Source organism: Lipotes vexillifer, unplaced genomic scaffold, assembly GCF_000442215.2.
Source record: "Lipotes vexillifer unplaced genomic scaffold, Lipotes_vexillifer_v1.1 scaffold1244, whole genome shotgun sequence".
NCBI lineage: Eukaryota > Metazoa > Chordata > Mammalia > Artiodactyla > Lipotidae > Lipotes > Lipotes vexillifer.
The window spans coordinates 605,341-622,966 of record NW_006780868.1 but is presented as its reverse complement, the minus strand read 5'-3'; the positions used below and the strand labels follow the sequence as shown (position 1 = coordinate 622,966).

The 17,626-nt window shown below is 34.2% G+C and overlaps 1 pseudogene; it reads right to left on the bottom strand.

Annotated features, from left to right (window-relative positions):
* LOC103075278 (ferritin light chain pseudogene) overlaps positions 1-17,011 on the bottom strand; it is a 20,613-nt pseudogene extending 3,602 nt beyond the window's left edge.
* Between the last annotated feature and the right edge of the window lie 615 nt (positions 17,012-17,626).

Sequence of the window (17,626 nt, the reverse complement as noted above, 5' to 3'; positions counted from 1 at the left end):
GAAAGAGACAGAGAGCTCTGCTAAAACTTTACACTGTCATTCCATGAGTACTGTGTGCATGCATGAAACTGTACTCTCTGAGGTTTGGCATCTTCAGAGGCTTTATACTGTGGGGGAAATAGATATAGCTAATGTAGTCCATCCAAGTCAAGAAATAACAAACAAGCCCCAGAGAGAGGGGTATCAGTGTCCAGAGTCAGATGCCACCGTTGCAGCTGCTCCTATGAGATTTTTGACTTCCTCTCACTGCTAATGCCAGTCCCTCAATGATGCCATCACACCATTAAAATACCATTGCTTCCATTATAAATAATTTCTGAACCCAGTTTTCACCTACCTACATTCTAAAGGTATTACAGTTGGCCAAACATGATTTAAATAATTATTTGTAATATTTTAAAAAAGATTTATTGATATTTCCCAAGTGATCAATTACCAAAGATAAATTTATCAATTTGAGGGTGAAGATATAGCAGAACATTATAAAATATTAAACATTACTCCCTCCCTTAAACAACATAACAAATACTTTATAAGCACTATTGATGATGCAGCAGCTCTCTTTTCATTAAAATATATATATATATATATATAATTCCAGTATTTAATTACAAAAACCCTAAAATGTTGCTAGCTACCACAGAATAAAGCAAATTGATGGCAAGTTCCCTAAAAACTAATTACGAAAAAAACTTAAAAACACAACTGGAAATTTTGTATTTATATTCAGTGTCTCAATATTTGAGGATATTTTTGAGAGTAGAAACCAGTGACTGCGTATTGGAACTATAATTTGTAGCCTTGAGAGAATTGGGAGTATTTAAAAGTATCAAAGCTTTGGGAGAATCTTTCATTTGTTATCATTTTTTGAAGCTCTTTCTCCAGGCACCAATACCAAAGGATAAAGAAACACAGTTCAAATGACAGCCACTTCACAAGGCTTTGTAAAACTTGTGAAAAATATATTTCAAAATAAAGAAAAACTCAAGTTATCCCATAAGTATATACCAGTGTGTTCTGTTGCTATTTTTGTTTCCCGAAGTTAGAAGTTTAGGAAGGGAGCCCGAATTGAAATGGGTTACTAGTTTTGGTTATAATTCAAGGGGTTTTATAATCAAAATTAAATGAGATTAGAATTTTTAAGTGCAGCCTATAAGGCTGTAAAGCAAATGTCTGTATTATTAAAACAGAAATTAAAAAATGATTGCTAGTAACTACTTATGGCATTCAAAATTCAAACCTTTTTTTCCCCTATATCTTTCCATCTTTCTAAACTGGAATGAATAAAATATTTTGAGTTTTTTTGTCATAAATATTTCATGTACAACTTTATTATTTGATAATTTTTTAAATGTCATCATAAATGTCACATAGAACCATAAACTTTTGATTAAATGTATTTTCTTCTAGAAATTAATGAAAGCTTCAAGACTCTTATTCCCAGGATTGTAATATTGATGAAACAGAAAATTTAGTCCCACAATATTAAAAAGGAGCATCAACTTGATTAATTCATTTTATAAAACTGAAAATGTCTCCCAAGATTAAATATTATCTTTTCTGAGTTGAATTTTTATTTCAATTTCCATTGTGGATTTTTATCTATTAAATAGCCTTGACTCTCAGAGTTTTTAGTTTTCTAACCATCACTTTTTGATCTTACAAATATGTATTTATTAGTAAATTATAGTTTGGAAGTCTACAATGAGTAAAAGGGGAAACAAGTATTCTATTTTCAACTGTAACCTATTATGTATTTTTTTTCTTTTTTTTTTTTAACATCTTTATTGGAGTATAATTACTTTACAATGGTGTGTTGGTTCTGCTTTATAACAAAGTGAATCAGCTATATATATACATATATCCCCATATCTCTTCCCTCTTGCGTCTCCCTCCCTCCCACCCTCCCACCCTCCCTAGCCCACCCCTCTAGGTGGTCACAAAGCCCCAAGCTAATCTCCCTGTGCTATGCGGCTGCTTCCCACTAGCTATCTATTTTATGTTTGGTAGTGTATATATGTCCATGCCACTCTCTCACTTTGTCCCAGCTTACCCTTCCCCCTCCCCGTATCCTCAAGTCCATTCTCTAGTAGGTCTGCATCTTTATTCTCATCTTGCCCCTAGGTTCTTCATGACCATTATTTTTTTTCGGATTCCATATATATCTGTTAGCATATGGTATTTGTTTTTCTCTTTCTGACTTAACTTCACTGTGTATGACAGTCTCTAGGTGCATCCACCTCACTACAGATAACTCAGTTTCGTTCCTTTTTATGGCTGAGTAATATTCCATTGTATATATGTGCCACATCTTCTTTATCCATTCATCTGTTGATGGACACTTAGGTTGCTTCCATGTCCTGGCTATTGTAGATAGAGCTGCAATGAACATTTTGGTACTGACTCTTTGAATTATGGTTTTCTCAGGGTATATATCCAGTAGTGGGATTGCTGGGTCATATTGGAGTTCTATGTTTAGTTTTTTAAGGAATCTCCATAGTGTTCTCCACAGTGGCTGTCTCAGTTTACATTCCCACCAACAGTGCAAGAGGGTGCCCTTTTCTCCACACCCTCTCCAGCATTTATTGTTTGTAGATTTTTTGTTGATGGCCATTCTGACTGGTGTGAGATGATATCTCATTGTAGTTTTGATTTGCATTTCTCTAATGATTAATGATGTTGAGCATTCTTTCATGTGTCTGCTGGCAATCTGTATATCTTCTTTGGAGAAATGTCTATTTAAGTCTTTTTGCCCATTTTTGGATTGGGTTGTTTGTTTTTTTGATATTGAGCTACATGAGCTGCTTGTAAATTTTGGAGAGTAAATCTTTGTCAGTTGCTTCATTTGCAAATATTTTCTCTCATTCTGAGGGTTGTCTTTTTGTCTTGTTTATGGTTTCCTTTGCTGTGCAAAACCTTTGAAGTTTCATTAGGTCCCATTTGTTTATTTTTGTTTTTATTTCCATTTCTCTAGGAGGTGGGTCAAAAAAGATCTTGCTGTAATTTATGTCATAGAGCATTCTGCCTATGTTTTCCTCTAAGAGTTTGATGGTGTCTGGCCTTACATTTAGGTTTTTAATCCATTTTGAGTTTATTTTTGTGTATGGTGTTAGGGAGTGTTCTAATTTCATTCTTTTACAGGTAGCTGTCCAGTTTTCCCAGCACCACTTATTGAAGAGGCTGTCTTTTTTCCACTGTATATTCTTGCCTCCTTTATCAAAGATAAAGTGGCCATATGTGTGTGGGTTTATCTCTAAGGTGGCCATATGTGTGTGGGTTTATCTCTGGGCTTTCTATTCTGTTCCATTGATCTATATTTCTGTTACTGTGCCAGTGCCATACTGTCTTGATTACGGTAGCTTTGTAGTATAGTCTGAAGTCAGGGAACCTGATTCCTGCAGCTCTGTTTTTCTTTCTCAATATTGCTTTGGCTATTCAGGGTCTTTTGTGTTTTCATACAAATTGTGAAATTTTTTGTTCTAGTTCTGTGAAAAATGCCAGTGGTAGTTTGATAGGGATTGCATTGAATCTGTAGATTGCTTTGGGTCGTAGAGTCATTTCCACAATGTTGATTCTTCCAATCCAAGAACATGGTATATCTCTCCATGTATTTGTATCGTCTTTAATTTCTTTCATCAGTGTATTATAATTTTCTGCATACAGGTCTTTTGTCTTCTTAGGTAGGTCTATTCCTAGATATTTTATTCTTTTTGTTGCAGTGGTAAATGGGAGTGTTTTCTTAATTTCACTTTCAGATTTTTCCTCATTAGTGTATAGGAATGGAAGCCCTATTATGTTTTTATAGCAAACGGCTAGTAGATTACGATTTAAACTAGTCCTAACTGTTGATGAAAGATGTGTTCCATTCCTTGTAATGTTGGCTTTGTTTGGTGTCAAAAGTACTAAGACAGCAAATTTTCAAGCTTTAATGTACCAGAAAGACAAAACTACCTTTGAAGTGGTTTTCAGAAGCCAAAAAGAACACCTACAGAACCTTGTACTATGTTCTTGGCTTGCATACCAAACACTGAGTAAAACCTTTGATTTCTGCTGTTTCATTCCTCCTACAATAACAGCCCTTGCCACTATTAATATAAAAAAGACTTCTGAAGTGAATCTATTAAAACTATATAGTCTCACAACAGAAATAACTTTTAAAGAGTTATAGTAGATTCTCTTTCTCATGGTTATTTCATAGGACTAGACTATATACCTTTGTTGTTTAAAGTAACAAGCTTCAAAGTACTTTATATTTTGGAAAGGACAGCATATAATAGGTGCCCACCATGTGTAACAATGTGATCAAAATGAATTAAGATGATAAAGTGTTAGAAAAACATGATAGTATTTCATTTCTCACTTTTTTCTAGCTTTATTGAGATATAATTGATGTAACGTTGTACAAGTTTAAGGTGCACAACAGAAGGGTTTGATATATGTATATATTGCTCAACGATAGCCACAGTTGGTTGCATTAACATCCATCACCTCACATAGTTACAAATTTTTTGTCCTGTGATGAGAACTTTAAGGTCCACTCTCTCAGCAAATTTCAAATATACAACACAGTATTGTAAACTAGAACTTATAACTGGAAGTTTTTACCTCTTGAAAACTTTCACCCAATTCCCCCACCTTCTAACTCTGGTAACCACAAATCTGATCTCTGTTTCTATGATTTTGAGTTTTTAGATTCCACATATAAGTGATATTATACAATGTTTGTCTTTCTGTCTATGACTTATTTCACTTAGCATAATACCCTCAAAGTCCTATTGTAAATAATGCTGCCATGAACGTGGGGGTGCACATATTTATTTGGATAGTGATTTTGTTTGCTTTGGGTATATATCTATAAGTAGAATTGCTGGATCATATGCTAGATCCATTTTTGGAAGAGACTTGTGTTTAAATAAATATTGATAAAGAAAATGTCATAACTCAAGAGAAAGTAGTGGGAACAGTGGGAACTAGAGAATGCTGGTGCAATCCAAACTGTGAACAGTTTTCAGTATCAGCCTATTGTTCACTCATGGCATTGTGGGCCCAGTGTTGACAGATTTTTCTTCTTTATTTTTCTCTTAAGAGAAACTGGCTTTGTGGAATTTTATGTTGATTTACCAGTTCTTCAACCGTTAAATGATGGATCACTTTTTAACAATTTTTTAATGGTATGACACAAAACCACATGAGGACCAAGTTGCTACCATGGATTAGCAATTTGTAATCTCTGGGTTATACACTTCACACAGCTAAAGCTGTTCTTTTGATTATTTTTGTATTGAAGTATAGCCAATCTACAATATTGTGCTAGTTTCAGGTGTACAGAAAAGTGATTCAGTTTTATATCTATATATAGATATATAGATAGATTCTTTTTTAAATTAATTTTTATTGGGGTATAGTTGCATTACAACACGTTAGTTTCTTGCTGTACAGCAAAGTGAATCAGTCATACGTATAGATATAGCTACTCTTTTATTTTATTTTATATTTTTAAATTTTTATTGGAATATAGTTGCTTTATAATGTTTTGTTAGTTTGTACTGTACAGCAAAGTGAGTCACCTATATGTATACGTATATCCCCTCTTTTTTGGATTTCCTTCCCATTTAGGTCACCACAGAGCACTGATTAGAGCTCCCTATGCTCTACAGTAGGTTCTCATTAGTTATCTGTTTTATACATAGCAGTGTATATGTGTCAATCGCAGTCTCCCAGTTCATCCCACCCCCCCCCACCCCCTTGGTGTCCATATGTTTGTTTTCTATGTCTGCATATCTATCTCTGCTTTGCGCATGAGTTCGTCTGTATCATTTTTCTAGATTCCACATCTAAGCGATATTATACGATATTTATTTTTCTCTTTTCTGACTTACTTCACTCTGTATGACAATATCTAGGTTCATATATTCTTTTTTTTTTTTTCAATTTGTTTCCATTATAGGTTGTTACAAGATGTCGAACATAGTTCCCTGAGCTATTTGGCAAATCCTTGTTGTCTATCCACTTTATGATTTTATGTATGGTAGTGTGTATCTGTCAATCCCATACTCCTAATTTATCCCTCTCTCACCCCTCCTCCCCTTTGGTAATCATGAGTTTGTTGTCCACGTCTGTGAGTTTGTCTCTGTTTTGTAAGTAAGTTCATTTGTACAACTTTCTAGATTCCACATATAAGTGATATCATATGGTGTTTGTCTTTCTCTTTTTGACTTACTTCACTTAGTATGATAATCTCTAGGTCCATCCATGTTGCTGCAAAAGACATTATTTCATCCTTTCTTATGGCCAAGTAATATTCCATTGCATGTGTGCATATATATAAAGTTACTGTCTAACATCCTTTTGTTTCAACTTGAAGGACTTCCTTTAGCATTTCTCATAGGGCAAATCTAGTTATAATGGACTCCCTCAGCTTTTGTTTATCAGGGCAAGTCTTAATTTTTCCTTCATTTTTGAGAGTTTCTTCTGGATACAGTATTCTCAGTTGACAGATTTTTTCCCCAACATGGTATATGTATATATCATCCTACTGCATTTCTGCTGAGAAATTGCTTATAATCTTATAGAAAATAGCTTTTATGTGAAAAGTCACTTTTCTGTTGCTGCTTTCAAGATTCTGTATTTGATTTTGACAGTTTGATTATATTTCTTGGTGCCTAACTCTGGTTTATCCTTCTTATAGTTAATATGGCTTTTGTATTTGTGTATTTAATTATTTCCTCAAATTTGGGACTTTTTGGGCATTATTTTGTCAAATATGCTCTCTACTCCTCTCTCTCTCTCTCTTTCCTTTTTTGGATTCCCATGCTATGTATATTGTTCCATCTAATAGTGTCACATAAGTCCCTTGGGCTCTTTTCACTTTTCTTTATTATTTTTTTCTATTTGCTCCTCTGACTTGATGATTTCGAATGATCAGTCTCCAAATCCACTAATTTTCTCTTCTGTCTGATCAAGTCTGTTGTTTAATACCTCGAATAAATTTTTTAATTCATTTATTGTATTTTTTACTCCAGAATTTATCTTTTTTTATCATTTCCTTCTCTTTCTGGTATTCTCCTTTTGTTCTTAAATCGTTGTACTGGGCTTCCCTGGTGGCGCAGTGCTTGAGAGTCCGCCTGCCGTTGCAGGGGACGCGGGTTCGTGCCCCGTTTCGGGAGGATCCCACGTGCCGCGGAGCGGCTGGGCCCGTGAGCCATGGCCGCTGGGCCTGCGCGTCCGGAGCCTGTGCTCCGCGACGGGAGAGGCCACAACAGTGAGAGGCCCGCATAACGCAAGAAAAAAAAAAAAAAAAAATCGTTGTACTAATTTTGTTTACTTGTCTGTCTCCTTTTTTGTTTTGGTCATTGAGTAAATTTAAGACAATGTTTTCAAGTCTTTGTCTAGTTAGTTAGAAGCCTGAATTTCTTTAGGGTTAGTTTTTGGAGATTTATTTTGTTACTTTGAATGTTACTGTTTTTTATGTACCTTGTGATTTTTATTGAGATTTGGGAACTTGAAAAACTAGCCATTTCTCCCAGTTTTAATGGAATGGCTTTATGTAGAGGAAGACCTTCACTAATCAGACAGTCCCTACCCATAATCTCATACCCCAGGTTTTCTGTGGAGCTGCAGACTCCCTGCAGCCCCAACAATACCTTCCATTGCTTTCAGCAGCCTCCAGTCTGATATCCAAAATAAGCCACCACTCTCAATCAGTGTTCTTAGTTAAGCAAGCAAGAAATCCCTCAATCAACCCCTTAGACAGGCCAGAATGTTATAAGAAAGCTCCATCCTTTTCCTTCTGTCCCAAGGTAGAAGTTGAGATTTGAGCTGTTTCCTCCTAACCACACAGAGCTGTAGCATGAAGGAGGTTGGGAAAGGGTTGCAAAAAGCCACAAACTTCTTGCCAGTTTGAGTGCAGCTTCTTCTTTGTTGGGTGTTTACTTGTTTGGTGCAGCTTCTTAACTGTTTTCTAGAGTTCTCAGAAAACCATTTTGGTCTGTAAATTGTTGTTTTTTCAGTGCCATCTTGCTGAATTTGAGGTCTGTAATGTTTTTGTTTAAACATATTTAAAATATGATTTTACATTTGTTCTTATGTAGTTGAGATTTCTGTCTTAAATAGAACCTTTAAAAGATTCTTTCAGCCTGTTTGTTGCTATCATTTAGAAATGCAAAATTTTATTTTAATTTTTCCTGTAATCTTACTAAACTTATTAATTGTAATAATTTATCTACAGATTTTTTGAGGGAGTATTTCTATCTACAGACTCATAACATCTGTAAGCATTAAGATTTTTCTCTCTTTTTATTCCTTATACATTATTTCTTTTACTTTTTATACTATACTGACAGGGACCACTTTTAAATTTTTGAGGGGAAATAGTTATATGATACATCCTTGAATGAGTTATCATCTCAAAGATAAAACTTTCAACATCTTACCATAAATTATGATGCTTGCTCTAGGGTTTTTATATTTTAACACTAATTATAAGAAGGAAATCCTACCATGTTTCCTTTTTTTTTTGGTTTAGCATGAAGGATGTTACATTTTATAAAATACCTTATATGTATCTATTAGGAATGTGTTTCTTCTTTATCCTATTACTGTATAGCAAATTACTTTCATTTCTTGAATATATCCAACTTGGTTTTGGTGTATTATACCTTTAATTTTTTAACAGACTATTTACACTTAAAAATAGCTTATTGGGCTTCCCTGGTGGCGCAGTGGTTGAGAGTCTGCCTGCCGATACAGGGGACACGGGTTCATGCCCCGGTCCGGGAAGATCCCACATGCCCTAGAGCGGCTAGGCCCGTGAGCCATGGCTGCTGGGCCTGCGTGTCCAGAGCCTGTGCTCCGCAATGGGAGAGGCCACAGCAGTGAGAGGCTTGCGTACCCCCCCCCACACACACACAAAATAGCTTATTATTTTCCTTTCTTACAACATTAATGTCAGGATTTTGTATCAAGATTGTGCTTGACCTCATAAAACAAGTAATTTTTCACTCATTTTTAATTTTTTTGTGTTTTTCAGTAATTTTACATGAGTGTTATTTCATCAATAGAAGTTCAGTGCTACTGCTAAATTCATCACAGCAAAGAATATTTGGTGGGGGGGATTTTAAAAATTTATTTGTTTTTATTTTTGGCTGTGTTGGGTCTTCGTTGCTGCACACGGGCTTTCTCTAGTTGCGGCGAGCAGGGGCTACTCTTTGTTGTGGTGCTTGGGCTTTTCGTTGCAGTGGCTTCTGTTGTTGCAGAGCATGGGCTCTAGGCGCATGGGCTTCAGTAGTTGTGGCACATGGGCTCAGTAGTTGTGGCTTGTGGGCTTAGTTGCTCTGCAGCATGTAGGATCTTCCTGGGCCAGGGATCGAACCTGTGACCCCTGCATGGGCAGGCAGATTCTTAACTACTGCGCCACCAGGGAAGCCCGGTGAGGGGGATTTTTAACTGTAGATTTAATTCTTTTAGTAGCTAAATTTTTAATCACATATTCTATTTCCAAATACATTCCATTCACTATTTCTTTTAAAATATAGTGATGTAAAGCTTCCTTATTCATCTTCTTTTTTTGTTTAGTATTTGTGATTCTCTCTTTCCTCTTAATTTTTTTAAGTTTTTATTTTGAAATCATTGTAGATTCACATACATTGGTAAGAAATAATACAGAGGGATCCTGCATATCCTTCACCCAGTTTACCCTAATTAATGGTAACATCTTGCAACTGGGATAATATTTTAAAAATAGATCATTGCGCTTTTATCGTCTGCATTTGTGTACACATTTTTGCCATTAACTCAAGGTCTTTACCTGTTTTGGAATTGGGGAGGAAGAAGTGGACAGAGGTAGAGAAGCCAGTAGCATTGTTAAGCTAGGAATGAAATAAAAAGTAGTTATTGACTTGACACTAACATCATAAATAGAACTTCCAAGCAAGACATAATCTTGAAAGTTTTTACCTAAAAAAATGGATTTACAGTTGACCGTTGAACACATGGGTTTGAACTGTGTGAGTCCACTTATATGTGGATATTTTTCAATAGTAAATACTACAGTACTACAAGGTCCTGGTTGGTTGAATCCTATGATACGTGGATATGAAGGGCCAACCATAAGTAATATGCAGATTAACCTTTGCAGTTTTCAAGGGTCAACTGTACTAAATTTACTAATTATTATTAATATTTTAGAATCAAATTTAATGACCTAACATAAACATTTAATAAGAAAATTTCTCAAAATACAGAAAGTGGGAGGGAGCTGTTCTGCCCTTTCTGGCCCAAGAAATTGTGGGGAAAAAGAAACAGAATTAGGGAAGACAGATTGATAAGTATATGCTTTCCACTCTCTTGCTTTTAGTTGAAAGAAAGTTTTAGATGAATTTAAGGGAACACAGAGAACAGGAGATTTTTGCATCACCCTGTAACCTGGATCTAGAAAGAAATAGCATTTTATTCTTAAAAGTAACATAGGATAGCTTCTTCATAGTTTGTCAAAGTAAATTTGGCAGTATAGGATAATTGTGTATATGAAGGCAACTGTTAAATCCTTTTCTGAAGTCACCATCAAATTCTCCTTTGGCATGAATTAGACCCCAAATTTCCCAGATACTTCCAATTGATGTTATAGAGATTAGTGGAAATGAAAAGCACCAGAAGTGCCATGAGACCTGCTAAAATGAGGATTGAACTAGACTGAAAAAAGTGACTTGCTAGAACATGGGTAAGAGCTGATAAGCACATAGAACACATGACGGCTAAGGTGAGGCCAAATCAGCCACAGATTACGTTAGACCTGGATAGAGATACAAGACCACAGATTTTACAATTTAGCAGTAAACCCCTGCAGAGGGCTCATAATTGAGATCACTTATACCTTAGTGTTTACCAGTTCACAGAGATTATCACTCCAGTGACTCCACAAGAGACCAGGCAACATGAGGAATCTGCTGAGGTTTTCTTTCTCTTATGCTGCTAATAGGACATAAAAATCAGTATTCCACACCACCTTGGAGAGGTGCAGAGACAGAGATACAACTCTGAGAGAATAAACAGTGCTAAGGTTAACCTTTAAAAAATAAACATATTTAATGGATTAGAGTAAAATTAAGTATCTTCACTGCCCCCTGAGTAGACCTTAAAGATGAGATCAGTTACACATAGTATAAAGGAACTTTTTATTTGCAGTTGTGGTGTATCATGTGTATATGTTTAATCCAGGTATGCACCTATTGCCCTGTATTTTCTCTTACTGCTCCACAGCTCATATGTCCCCAAATAGTTCCTTTGCTCACTCTCTCATATGCTCACTAATTGTCTTTTTTATTTTTTTTTCTGGCTGGGCCTCGCAGCATGCAGGATCTTAGTTCCCCAACCAGGGATCAAGCCTGTGCCTCCTGCAGTGGAAGCATGGAGTCCTAACCACTGGACCCCCAGGGAATTCCCTCACTAATGGTTTTTTGACTTTTATTTGTACAGTACTTCTTCTTTGATCTTTACTTATACAAAGCATCATATATTCTTCAAAATCAAGGGCCTCTCTCCTCCACAAAGACTTCACTACTTACTTCAACCCATAAAATTTTTCCACTTTTCTGAAATAGTGTCTGTGGTTACTGTTACTTAGTTTAACATATAATTACAAAAAGCTTCATATATTTCACAGTTCTTTTTTCTCTCCCATCTATCTCATATAAAGTACACATAATAGTGCCTGGTACTTGGTAAGAAAACAATAAATTTTATAAAGAAGTATTTTCTTATGAAAAGTAGTGTCCAGTGTCATGTCTTAGAGATTTTCTGGGTTTCCCATAGTGTCTAGTAGTCTGACTCCACCTAATTAAATAAATATTATTGTGTTTCATATATTTTCATAAATTAATTTCTTTACCTAGTTTCACAGAATTTTGAGGAACTGTAAAATGTATGAAATGTGTGAAGTCTTTAAAACTAGGAATTGCTGCACAAGACATCACATGCTGTTAGATTTATTTACTGTCTTAACATTAGTGTCATCATTATGAACACTCAAAAGATTCATGCTATTCGATTACACAGCCATATTGTAAAATTATTCCTTTAAAAAATATTATGAAGTAAGCAAAGGAAAAAGTGATTAACAAATAATTAAAAACTTCAACCAGTTAATAATTTTACTTTGTCAACTTGACACCAAAGTAGTTAATACAAGTTTTTACTTTATTGTCTGACTGATGTATAGTCAGGGTAATAAGTACTGTCTGGTTTCTTCTCTGTGTAACTGAGAAACTTACAACTGTGTTAATTCACTGTTAACCTTGTGTGTTTCTGCACAATTAATCATGAAGGCAGAGGAGATATGTGTGACTGAGAAGAGACAGAAAGGGAGGATAATGGAATTTATGATCCTTTAATAATGCATTTTTCCCACATCATTCTTTCTCCTATTTGCCTCATATTAGCACTGAAGAAAAAAAGATATATATCATAGCTTATAAAATATACCACCTTTTAATACATATGAGCACAATAATATTAGTTTGTCATTTTATAATTTTATTTTTTACAAATGTTCTTATTCCTTTTACCCCATCTTCTAAGTCAGAGAATGTTTTTAAAGTGGGAAAAAAAAAAGAACATATGTCTTTTAAATTTAATCTTCAATCACCTCACTTGGTATGCAATAAAAAATTATGCAATAAAAAAGTTTATTGACATGCTTTGAGATGAGTCATATTCATTTTGGTTTTATTTCTAAATCACACTTTTTTTTTCACAGACATATTCATAAGAGTGAATAATGTGTGCTTTCTATGGAATATAAGTTTGAACTCATTTGTTACGCTGAAGAATTTATTATTTAGTATCAGTTTAATTAAAAGTCAGAATGTTGATATAGGTCACAAAGTAGGGATTTTAAATTAGATGCTTTTATAAAATGCAAGATAATTTCCTTTCAGTCAATATTTTTTTATTTTTTAACACTTTCTTCAGTTTCATAAGTGGTAGAGATATTGATTATACATATATTTTAATGATAAATAATTCTCCGCAAATAGAATACATATATCTATATCTGTATCTCTATCTATCTAATGTGTGTATCTATAGTTAGAAATTGCTCCCCCAAAGTGACACACCACTACTAAGAGAAAAGATAAGACCTTAAAAATATTTTTTATAGTCGAAAAGGATATACTCTTTCATGGTATTTGTTAAACTCAGTATGTCTCTTGCCATTTTTTTTTTTTTTTTTTTTTTTTTTTTTCTTGCGTTATGCGGGCCTCTCACTGTTGCGGCCTCTCCCATTTGCGGAGCACAGGCTCCGGACGCGCAGGCTCAGCGGCCACGGCTCACGGGCCCAGCCGCTCCGCGGCACGCGGGATCCTCCCGAAACGGGGCACGAACCCGCGTCTCCCGCATCGGCAGGCGGACTCTCAAGCACTGCGCCACCAGGGAAGCCCTCTCTTGCCATTTTAATAGAAAAATAGATTGATAATTAAAATAATCTCATTTTATGATTTCCTTGTTTTTTTCCCTTTGGCAATGAGACCAAAATAGTTAAAATGTATTTTCTTAAAGAAGGACTATAAATATTATTTTAAGTGAATCTCAATATTTTAAATACATCCAAGACTGTTCTAGTTAAAGAGATGAGTTCATTATAGTTGTGCATGTTCATTTTCCTGTACAATAATTTCTTAAGAAATATGATTAGAATTTACCCAGCATAAATTAGTTGTACCCATCTCATTACTTGCTACTTTTGGTGGCTGACATAAATCAACAGTCATGTAGCTCTAAATTTTCTAATATCTCATTGCATGTAAATGATTAATATATTCTGATTTATCTACAGTATTTAGATTAAATATAAAATATCTTGATTAGATAGGTTTTATTAAAATAAGGCCAGAAATATTAATAAGAATGCTTAAATAAATGCATTTGGAAAGCATGCTCACTGACATATAAGAAGGATGTTTCTTAATATAAACGCAAATAGCAGAGAATTTTAAATGCCTTTTTGAAAAGCAATATTAATAATCTGAGCTTTAATTTTTTACTTTTCACCTCTTGGGCTCATGCTTTTTATTGAGAATACAGATTTGATTTGAGAAACCAAGAAGTAATGCAATTGTGAAGAATGTAGAGCTCTTTTATTGTTTTTATGTAAAAATATGTTTTTTTATTTTTTATTATGTAAATACCAAATATCTTGGAAAAACAGGAGAGGATGAGTCCCCACATAATATTTTGCTGGTAGTATGAAGTATTACCTGACCAAATTTGAATTATGTATTAGAAGCCTTTATTTAACTCTCAAACAATTCATTTTAACTACCTGGTCAAGACTTTGCCCTAGAAGTAATGCTAGAAATAATCAGACATACAAGCTAAGGTTTGTTTTCAAGGCTGATCATCAGACTGTTATTTATGAGAATGAAAATTCTGGAGGAAACAAAATAGCGAACAATATAGAATTAAAAAAACATTTATACAATTTTTAAAGGTTACTTTCCATTTACAGTTACTACAAAATATTGGCTATATTCCCTGTTTGTACAATACATCCTTGAGCCTTACACTCAATAGTTTGTACTTCCCACTCCCCTGCCCTATATTACCCTTCCCCACCCTCCCCACTGGTAACCACTAGTTTGTTCTCTCTGAGTCTGCTTCTTTTTTATTATATTCACATAAATGCATATATACATATGCATATATATATGTATATATATATATACACACACACACATTGATAAAAATAATTCTTAGAATATACAAAATATTAGTAGCAGAATTAAGGTTACTTTTTAAAATTAAATTTAATGTACAGTTATATTAAGTACACATTGTGAGTTCCACAGTGCTCATAAACTTATCCCATATTCTCTACTCTCTCCTCTTATAGCTCAATTTATAGATATTGAAAAAGGCTACATCAAAAATGGTCACAGTTTTAAATTCAAGTAGTATACAATCATACTCTTAACCTACAAATTGAGGTTAAAGAAGCATTGTAAAATATGAAAAAATAATAAGACTTATGTGGTGGGGCATTTTAATTTGAATATGAGATATCAACTGCTTGGATTCAGTGTTTGGAAAGAAAAATTATAGGGCTAGCCGGTCAGAACTTAATTGATGAAGAAATTCATAGAAAAGTACTTATCGTAAAGAATAGATGAACTGAGGTACAAATAAACACTTTGGCCTTGATGGGGAAAAATGATTCTAACTTTGTACTTGAAGGTGTACACTGGACCAGAGAATGGAATGTAAAGCTTCTCATCAGCACATGATGAAACACAACTGAAAAATGCTGACTTCCTGAATTGTTGTGGAGGAGGTGTCAGATAAGGTAAATTCTAAAAAAACAGGTGTTGTACTTAATTATTTGTAATATATAAAGATTTCATATATCTATAATTATACATTTTATACTTTTTCAGTTTGTTTCTTATTTTCAATTATTTGTCTGCTCAATCCAAAATAAGGTATCTGAAAAATGTGGATATATATATATATATTTATATATAAATATTTATATATATATAAAAATTAATGTAATCTTTGATCATTTATTTATGTGGATATATATTTATTTATTTGATTATGTGGATATATATATATAAATATATATATAAAAATTAATGTAATCTTTGATCATTTATTTGATTATTTGATTATTTGATCATTTATTCACAAAATAATTCATATAGCATTATTCACAAAAGAGTAGAGGGAGTCATAGGAACAGTTTTGTGAGGAAGATTTAAGATTATAGGAGATGTTTTCTATTTCTTCTGATTCTTTCTTTTAATGGTACACAAAAAAAGACTGAATACATAAAATGTGCTGAGAAGAAAATCACTAAAATGTTTTTAAAGAAAGTTTTCCACAAATACACTACTCCTGTTTCTCAACATAGATGACTTTATGCTCATTTAGTCATCTCTACAGTCACTCTTTTAGCTAAACATTTGTGTTTTTTTAATCTCCTTTTTCTTTGGAGAAACTATCCAGAGGGAGCCCAGATGTTGGACTTAGAAGAAAATAAAAGCAACTATTATAAATATGTTCTCAAAATATGAGTACTATAGTACTCATATAATACAAAGTATTATAGATATAGTCAAAGAAACCATATTTAATATTTAAGGGAAAGTTTTATGCATTGAGTCAAAAAATTAATATCAGCAAAAGATAAAAGAATTACATTAAAAAATGAAAATTCTAAAATTGAAAGTTCAATAACTAAAATAAAAAATTGACTCTGGGGCTTCCCTGATGGTGCAGTGGTTAAGAATCTGCCTGCCAATGCAGGGGACATGGGTTCAAACCCTGGTCTGGGAAGATCCACATGCCGCAGAGCAACTAAGCCTGTATGCCACAACTACTGAGCCTGTGCTCTAGAGTCTGCAAGCCACAACTGCTGAAGCCTGCACACCTAGAGCCTAAGCTCCGCAACAAGAGAAGCCAGCACAATGAGAAGCCTGTGCACTGCAACAAAGAGTAGCCCCCACTCACCACAACTAGAGAAAGCCATATGCAGCAACAAAGACCCAATGCAGCCAAAAAAAAATAATAAATAAATGTATTAAAAAATATATTGACTATAGGTGCTCACCAGCACATTACAGGTGGCAGAAGGAACAACTGGTAAACTTGAAGACAGGTCAAAAGAGATTATCCAATCTGAAGAACAGTAAAATTTAAGATAGTTTCTCAGAACTGTTGTCCACATGGCAAAGCACACATAATGGATAGACCAGAGAAGAGAGAAAGAGAGGTACTGAAAAATATTTCAAGATGTAATGACTGAAAACTTTCTAAATTCAAAGAAAACATTAATCTACACATCTAAGAAGGTCAACAAACACCACGGAGAATAAACATAAGAGATTCACAACTAGACAGCACAAGCTGTTGAGAGCCAAAGACAAAGAGAAAATCTTGAAAGCAAGAAGAGCAAAACAGTTCATTGTGTGTAGCAAACCACAGTAAGATTAGCAGCCGACTTCTCATCAGACATATTGCGGAACTCCTTTGAGGCCTCATATTAGTAAATAGTAAAGCAGATGTACAGATTTTGTGGCCATCATTTAGACTAGATAAATACCATTTTTCCAGAGTTCAGTCAGTGTCAAAAAATGCCTTACTTTCTTGGTCTCTGGAACCAAGTCTTTAAAAGAAGACTGACTTGCCTGGATCTGAGTGTAAGCCAGAACTTGAGGAAATAGACAATCCAAAGATTAAGTGAGAATACCAAGGTTGGTAACCTAAAGAAACTAATATAAACAATTTGGTTTCAGATATAGCTGGTGAGCCAGAGTAGCAGGGCATGGAAGAAATACATAGGCAGAAACCTGTTTCAGTTATTAGAATAGATGAACAAGAAGATCATTTGGAAAGACCTGGAAGTAGCATAAATGCCCCATGATTAGATATATATTTTTTTTACTAAAGGACAACGCACAGTACACAATGCACATATGCTGGATCATTTCAGTGGTCAGAGTTGTAGTGGTAACAATGACCTAATCCTTTACTACTAGTAAATAAAGGGGAATTTTCTTAAAAGACTGGCATTTCAGCAGAGAGTAGAGAAGAATAGGAAGGGTAAAATAAATACAATCGTCAAAAGACG